This window comes from Grammomys surdaster, unplaced genomic scaffold (assembly GCF_004785775.1).
Source record: "Grammomys surdaster isolate TR1022 unplaced genomic scaffold, NIH_TR_1.0 174, whole genome shotgun sequence".
NCBI classification, from domain to species: domain Eukaryota; kingdom Metazoa; phylum Chordata; class Mammalia; order Rodentia; family Muridae; genus Grammomys; species Grammomys surdaster.
In genome coordinates, this window is record NW_021604622.1 from 8,651,635 (window position 1) to 8,659,954 (window position 8,320).

Genomic DNA, 8,320 nt, shown 5'->3' on the forward strand with positions numbered 1-8,320 from the left:
CTTGGACTGCATTTGGTACAGACCCATGCGGGTCCTGCTTATGTTGCCTCGGTCTCTGTGTGATCCTATGTTCCCCAGTGCTGGTGCGTTAAGAAGGCCTTGTTTCCTTGGTGCCATCCATCACCTCCATACTTTCTGCCTTCTCTTTTGGGGATTTCCTGAGCTCTGCAGGGAGGGGTTTGATGGACATCGTGTTTAGGGTTGAGTGTTCTGAGATCTCACTTTACATATCGTCTGACAGTGGGCCGTCTAATGCAAGGAGGAAGCTTCTCTGGTGATGGCTGAGCATAGCAAAGAACTCTGAGCATAGCGGAAGGTCAACAGGGGTCGTTTTATTGCCATGTTCCTCTTATAGAAGAGTAGTATTTGGTTTTCTCCTAGGTCCCTGTGCTATCTAGTCTCAGGTTCTTAGTCACCCAAGCACTGTTGGGTATGGAGTGGGCCTTATTAAAATCTGATATTGGTTTTTTAATCTTGTAAACTTTGCACAATCTCTGTATTTACGAATCTTACAGACAGGACGCCACTGTAAATGGAAGGGTTTGCAGTTGGGTTGGTGTTTGTGTTTCTCCTTTGGCCATGTGCAGAGTACCTTCCGGTACTAAGAACTCTAGTCAGTAGGGGTGAAGGCTCTAGGTTAGCACTGGTTTGACTTCTCACTGTTAAATGAGGTATGTCGGTGGTTTCTTCAGCAATAAGGCCTTGCCATCCGTTTGCAGGTTGCCAGAACCTAAGTTGTTTGGGGGCTTTCCATGAGAGTTTCCTTTGGCCAACAACTCCATTGAGTGTAACCCGTTCCTTGTATTGAAGCTTCATTTGTTGATGTGAGATGTCCGTTTGGGGCTATGTCTTTCTCCTCATTTGATGATTTCATTTAGATTGCCTTCATACAGGTGTATAATTTAGGGATCTTCTACAGTATTAGGTTTCCCCAAAACACTTCAAATGGTCTTAAATTTTAGCTATCCCTCCTCATATTCCCTCCCTTGTCCTCCTCTCCTGTCCCCTCCCTATTTAATCTACCTGTTGTCCAGTTACAGCCCTGTCTCCATCCATCCAAAATTATTCTATTTCTTCTTCCTTGGGAGATCTATTCCTCCCATCCCACTTCCTCACTCTATGAAGTTCTACTTACCTTTATCAGTTTTACTCACACTTGCTTATCTTTAACAGCTAATATCCATATATAAGTGAATATACATCATAATTACCTTTTTGGGTCTGGGTTACCTCTATCTGGATGATTTTTTTCTAGTTATATTCATTTGCCTGCAAACTTCATGATTTCATTTCTCTCTCTCTCTCTCCTCTCTCTCTCTTTTTTTTAACAAAAGGAAATTTATTTCAAAAGCATAAGGGCACGTTTATATATAATCAAGTGGGCAAACAGGTGTCTTGAGGAAGAAAAATAAGATCACGGCATGAAGATTTTCTTCCTAATTTCATTTCCTTTTTAAAGGTAGAGTAATATTCCATTGTGTAAATGCAACACATTTTCTTTATTCATTCATCCACCAACTGGCATAAAGGCTGTTTCCAGTTTCTGGCTATTATGAACTGTTATTTGTTTTATTGATCTTGGCTATTCTGACAGGTGTAAATTTCGAAGTAGTTTTTATTTGCATTTCTCTGATGACTAAGAATGTCGAACATTTCTTTAACTGTTCTCAGCCATCTGAGTCTCTTGATTTGAGAATTCTTTATTTAGATGGTACCCTGTTTTTAAATGGATAGTTTTCTTGATATCTTGGGATTTTTTGAGTTTTTTTTTATATATATATATTGGAGATTGGCCTTTTATTGGATGTATAGTTGGTAATGTTTCCCTTTCCCATTCTGTAGACTGCTACTTTAGCTGAATGATGGTATTCTTTGCCATGGTTTTCAGTTTCATAATCTCCCATTTATCAGTTCTTGACCTTAGTGCCTGTGCTATTGGTGTTCTGTTCAGAAAGTCTTTTTCAATGCCAATGATTTCAAGGCTATACCCCACTTTTTCTTCTATCAGGCTCAGTATGTCTGGTTTCATATTGAGGTCTTGGGTACATTTGGAGTTGAATTTCGTGTAGGATGATCAGTATGGTTATATTTGGATTTTTCTATGTGTGGATGAACAGTTTGAATTTATTAAATGCAAATTTATTATCTAATTATTGAAGATGTAGTTTTTATTTCTAGTGTGTATTTCTGACTTCTTTATAAAAAATAGGTGTCCATAGGTGGGGGATTTATGTCTGGATCTTCAATTTTATTCCTTTGATCAATGTGTCTGTTTTGTGCCAACACCATGCTGTTTGCTTGTTTTTTTTTCAAAGCACTATAGGTATTATTTTATGTTTCCTATGGGAGTTTTGTTTGTTATTTTATTGGTGTGTATGTGTGTGTGTGTGTTTCTATGTAAAGCTGAAAATTGTCTGTTCTAATTTGTGAATAATTATGTTGGGATTTTGTTGAGAATTACATTGTATGTATAGAATACATTGAGTAGGATGGTCATTTTTCTTTATTAATCTTACCAATTCATAAGCATGGGAGATCTATCATCAGATATCGTCTTTAATTTTTCTTTAATTTCCTGGATTTTTTATTTCCATATAAGACTTTCTCTTGTTTGGTTAGAGTTACCTCAAACTATTTTTTATTTTTAAAGGCCATCGTGGAAGGTACCGCTTTCCTGATTTCTATTCCACTCGTCAATTATATAAAGGAGGGCTACAGTTTTTTGTGAATTAATTTTGCATTCAGCAACTTTGCTGAAAGTTTTTCATCAGCTGTTGGAGTTTCCTGTGGATTGTTAGGGGTCACGTATATTTACTATCATATCACCAGCAATTACAGATACTTGAACTCTTCCCTTTCCATTTGTATCACCCTGATCTCCATCAGTTGTCTTATTGCTCTAGCTAAGACTTCATTATATTGACCAGGTATGGAGAGAGTGTACAATTTGGTCTTTTTCCTGGTTTTAATGGAATTGCTTTGACTTTCACTGTTAGTTGATGTTGGCAATGGGCTTGCTCAAAATTGCCTTTGTTATGTTGGGATATTTCCCCTGTATCTGCAATGTCCCCAGGACTTTATCATGAAGGGCTCTTAGATTTTGTCAAAGGCCTTTCTATATCTAATGAGATGATTAGGTGTTTTTTTTTTTCATTCGATTTGCTTATAAGGTGACTACATTTGTCAACTTATGTATGTTAAATCATCTCTGCATTTCTGAGATGAAGCATACTTGTTCATGGTGGATGATCTTTTTGATGTGGTCTTTGATTCAGTTTGCAAGTATTTTATTTAGAATTTTTTATCTGTGCTCATAAGAAAAATTGGTCTGTAATTCTCTTTCTTTGTAGGTTTTTATGCGATCTGGATATCAGAGTAATGGTGGCATCAAGAAACAAATTGGGTGATATTCTTTCTGTTTTTATTTTGTAGAATAATTTAAGAACTATTAGCATTAACTTTTCTTTGAAAGTCTGGTAGAATTCTGTGTCAAAATTTGACCCTGGATTTTTTGGTTGTAGACTTTCAATCATTGCTTCTATTTCACTAGGTGTTATAGTTATTTAACTGATCTTGATTTAACTTTGGTACTTAGTATATGTTGAGAAATGGATAAATTTCTAATTTGTTACAATATTAGTTTTTAAAGTATATCCTTATGATTCTCTGGAATTTTTTGGTGTCTGTTGTTATGTCCCCCTTTTCTATTCTAATTTTTACAAATTTAGCTCTCCTCTCTCTGCCTTTTAGTTAATTTGAGAAATATTTTCCCCCTAATATTATATGCCTTTTAATCAACTCTTTGTTTCATTGACTCTTTTTACTTTCTTAAGTTTCTATTTTATTGATTTTAGCCCTGAACTTGATTACATCTTGCCATCTATTCCTTTTGGATTTGATTTTTGTTGTTGTTGTTGTTGCTGTTCAAGATCTGTTAGGTGTGCTGGTAAATTGCTAATATAATATCTCTCCATATTTCTTTAATGTAGCATATATATTAATGTATATATTCTTAGTGTTATGAACTTGCTTCTTAGACTGGCCTTCATTCTCTCTGTATGTTTGAGTATGTTGTGTGTTCATTTTCATTCAATTCTAGAAATTTATTGTTATTTTATTCTTGATCCATCTTTCATCCAGTAGTGATTGCTCAATTTTCATGAGTAGGTAAGCTTTCTGTTGTTTCTGTTGTTGATATGCAGCTTTAATCTGTGGTGATAAGATAGGATACAGGGTGTTATTTTAATTTTCTTGTATCTGTTGAGACTGATTTGCATAAGATTATGTGGTCAGTGTTGGAGAAAGTTACATGAGGTGCTGAGAAGAAGGTATATTATTTTTGTGTTTGGGCAAAATGTTCTCTAAATATCTTTTCAGATCCTTTCGGTTTATGATATCAATCACTCCTTGTTTTCTCTGTTTAGTTTGTATCTTTATGATCTGACTGTTGACAAGAATGGGGTTATCAAAGTCACCCAGTATCAGGGTAAATATGTGATGTAAGGTGTAGCAATGGTTCTTTTATGAGCCTACGTGCTCTATTGTTTGGTTTGGTGCATAGATGTTAAGAATTGCAATGACCTCTTGTTGGGTTTTTCCTTTGGTGAGTATGTAGTGTCCTTCCTTATCTCTTCTGGTTAGTTTTGGTTGAAGTGTGTTCCAATAAATTTGATTTCAGGTTCTTAATGGGTTTTACTTCTGACTCTAGAATACGAATTCACTTTATTCCATGCCATAAAGACAGTGTTTTAGTGGGCTGAGCTCAAGAGTCTGAGTTTATAGTCAGAAATTTGCTGAGGAAAGCATAAACAATGGATGAAAAATAGATCAGCTAGTTCAAAGTTACATTTCATGGAAGATAGAACAAGAAAAACAAAATAAGAAATAACAGATTGTCCCCCCTTCCCCCGACCCTGCTTCTTTTTACTAAGAATTAAAGGATTCTAAGGCTGAAGGATTAACACAGAGAAACTTCACAGTCTGTTGAGTGGTTTTGGAATGTTTGGCTGGTTCTCTTTCCTGTTTCTCAGAAGATTGAGCAACTGTTTTTCTATGTAGTGATTTGGAGCTTTGTCATGGCCAACTTGGTTGTTTTTTTATCTGATGTGTTGGGGTTCGGTTCAAGAGCTTCTTACTTCAAAACAATAATTAAAACATTTCCTTTGGTATGTTTTTTTTTTTTTTTTGAGAGTCTTGCTATGGTAGACTTAACTGCTTTAAAATTTATTGTGCATAGCAGGCTGGCCTGGATCTTCAGAGCATGGTCCTGCCTGCCTCTGCCTCTTTTGTGCCATCGTTGCAGTTTTGTGACACTGTGCCTAAGTGGCCTCATGAGGTGATAGATTGATTAGGCCTGTTTCCCAGAGCCCTAATGGGTTTATTGTTGCTTAAGTATATTAACTATATAGAATAAGAGGTTCCCATTATGATATTATCACACATGTGTATAATGCACTTGAACTATATTCATCCTGCTGATTGTACTTTTGTGTTCTCTGTCTTCCCAAGTAGTGTCTCTCATGCTTTCATGTCTTCTGTGTTTAAATTACACTCTCATTATGAGAGAAAGCATAGGATATCTGTCTTTCTGAGTCTTGCTTATTTCACTTAACACGGCAATCCCTGATTCTGTCCATTTTCCTGCAAAAAAGTTTCATTTTTCTTTATGGCTGAATAAAAATCATTTGTGTATATATATGATATTATAAATTTCTGTTTACCCCCTTGATGGACATCTAGGCCGATTCTTCAACCTGGCTGTTGTTGTGAGCAGTGCTGAAATAAACATGGGCTTGCAGGAATCTCTGTTGTGTGCTGACTTAGAACTCCTGGAGGAGTTTCATCATCAAAGCACGGACAACATGCTTGCTAGTGTACTTTCTTTAATTTTCAATGTATTATTTATTCTTTTGAACATACATTTCAAAGGAGGTGGTATGTGTTCCAGATGCTAAGGTTCTTGTTACAGAAACACAGGGATGTCATCAAAGATTTACCTGCAGGGCCCAGGTTATAAATTCAGCATTTGATGCCCAGGAGGCAGTCAAGGTTAAATCTACCCTTCTGTGGAAAAATGATATGAAGTGTTCTGAAAAGAGAGACAATACCAACTGATGGTACATCTCCCATTCGCCAATCTAGTCTGTCTGGACCTGTCTGCAGAAAGCAGTTAGATGGAGATTCAGGCTTAAAGTAATTTAGTTGGCTTCATTAGTGTAACTTTGGGCTAAATGTCAAGCTGAATACATGTATAAAAATACATTTTTTTTAAAAAAAAACAATGTGAAAATGGAATTAAATTGGTTTCATGTGAGGAAGTTATTAGGAAGGTGTAATTTTGTGGAGTCGAGAAAGTATATTTTAGGTGAAATATATAAATACTAAGATGCCATTGCCACATCACGTTATAAATAGCCATAGCAAAATCTAAATAATGAAGTTATCCATTTACCTCTTAAAAGTAATCCTCCCTTTCAGTCATGGTTATGAGAATTGGGCTCTCTCTTAGCCCAGAGACATTATTACATAAAAAAGAGGAAAAGATTAGGGGGAAAAGCTTCTCAGTAGAGGCCTCTCCAAGCTGAATTTTAAGTGCTGCTTCTGATGTAAGTCTCCTGTTTTTCATTAAAGGGGAGTATTAAGGAAGCACCGCGAGCAGAATAGCTGCTCACACGGCCTCTTTCACAGGGTATTCTTAGTGGTCTGGATTTTTTCAGGGCCTTGTGTCTGGTAGTGGCGTAGAACTGTCGCAGATGGTGGAGAAACAAATTCAGTGGAAGTTGCTGCCATGAGCAATATGGTTTAATCTTGGACACAATGCTGTCATTGTGTTGGAAGCATTCATTCATTTGCAGATGCATTCATTTGCAAATTACTCACTAGTCAGATCCCCCTTTCAAGCTAAGAATATGTCATTCCAGGAAGGTCAGCACATCCATGACCCACTAGATTCTTTAAAAGCCTCCCCTACTCTCCCCCCAACCCCCACTTTTCACTTCCTCTTCAAGGGTGTAAGGGCTATAGCCTCATGCAGATTTTGAAGGTAATTCCCCAACTAAACATGCCTGTAAATTTTCACTGCAAATACTTCATTGCACATTTGTTTGAGGATGAATTGAAATTAGTGACGTTAACCGTTCATTGATGGGGGCAATCCGACGAAGTAGAAAGTCTTAAATTGGTTAAGTGTAATTTGCTAAAACAAATATGTAATGAGGAGTGGAGATAAAGCACATTTAAAAAAATAACTATTTTATTTGGTGGTTGGAGATAGCTTATCTATTCTTGGAATGTATAGATACACATTATCTATAAAACCTTGAATACTTTTTATTAAAAATAAAATAGCCCAAGGGACAAAGGGACTATGATACAAGAAAAATAGTGTGAAACAATAACAAGATCCCTCTAAAATTGGTACTTAGTGTTTTACCGCGGTCTCATGGTTTCAGTTAGATTGGCCAAGATGGGTATGCTTCCTGTTGTGTGCCAGTAGAAGGGCCTGAAATTTAGAGTCTGCAGAACACGCAAGCAGCTCAGGGCATTTGGAGAGAAAGGGCAGTTTGTGCAGGAAGTTTATCCTAGATAATAGCATCTCTAAGATGAAATTTAGATAAATGGATGCCATGACTCCACCCCAGTCCCCCAGCCTCTCTATCATAATTTCAGATTTACTGAAAATTCTTTATATGTAGAATTTTAGGTGGGACTCACTTGGTTTTAATGTCCTACATTTTGAATATTATTCAAGATCCAAGTTTTCAGCATTTTTTTAATACTAGATAGCTTGTTTCCGATGCGTGAGACATCAATAATGTTGATACATTATAGGGTTTCCATTATGCATTAGCTACCTTTCTTATTGTTGGGGAAAATATGTGACAAAGGAAGAGAGAAAAGGCTTTACAGTGGTTAACTTTTGTTGTCAACTTGATGGGATTTGAACTCACATAGGAGACACACATTGAAGGCAGTCTATGAGGACCCCTGCAGGTTTCCCAAGAGATTCAACCAAGGCAGGAAGACCTAACCTGAATGTGGGTACAAAGTCACATTGGCAAGGGCTCCCACTCCCTACTGAGTAAACACTGTGAGCTGAGCCCTGGCATCCATCTTTGTCTACTTCCATATTGTTCTTACTCTTCTTGTCTCCTCTAATCTGAAGTGGATTCTTACTTTCTCCTTGTTTTTCATAACACTTATTGGTTGAAAGAATAGTAGTCAGGTGTTTTGTAGAATGAACCCGACTTCAATGGATGAGAGGTTTTTCATGATTAGCCTGGGGCTGTGGGATTCTCAGAGGATGTTGAGAGCCTTGTCA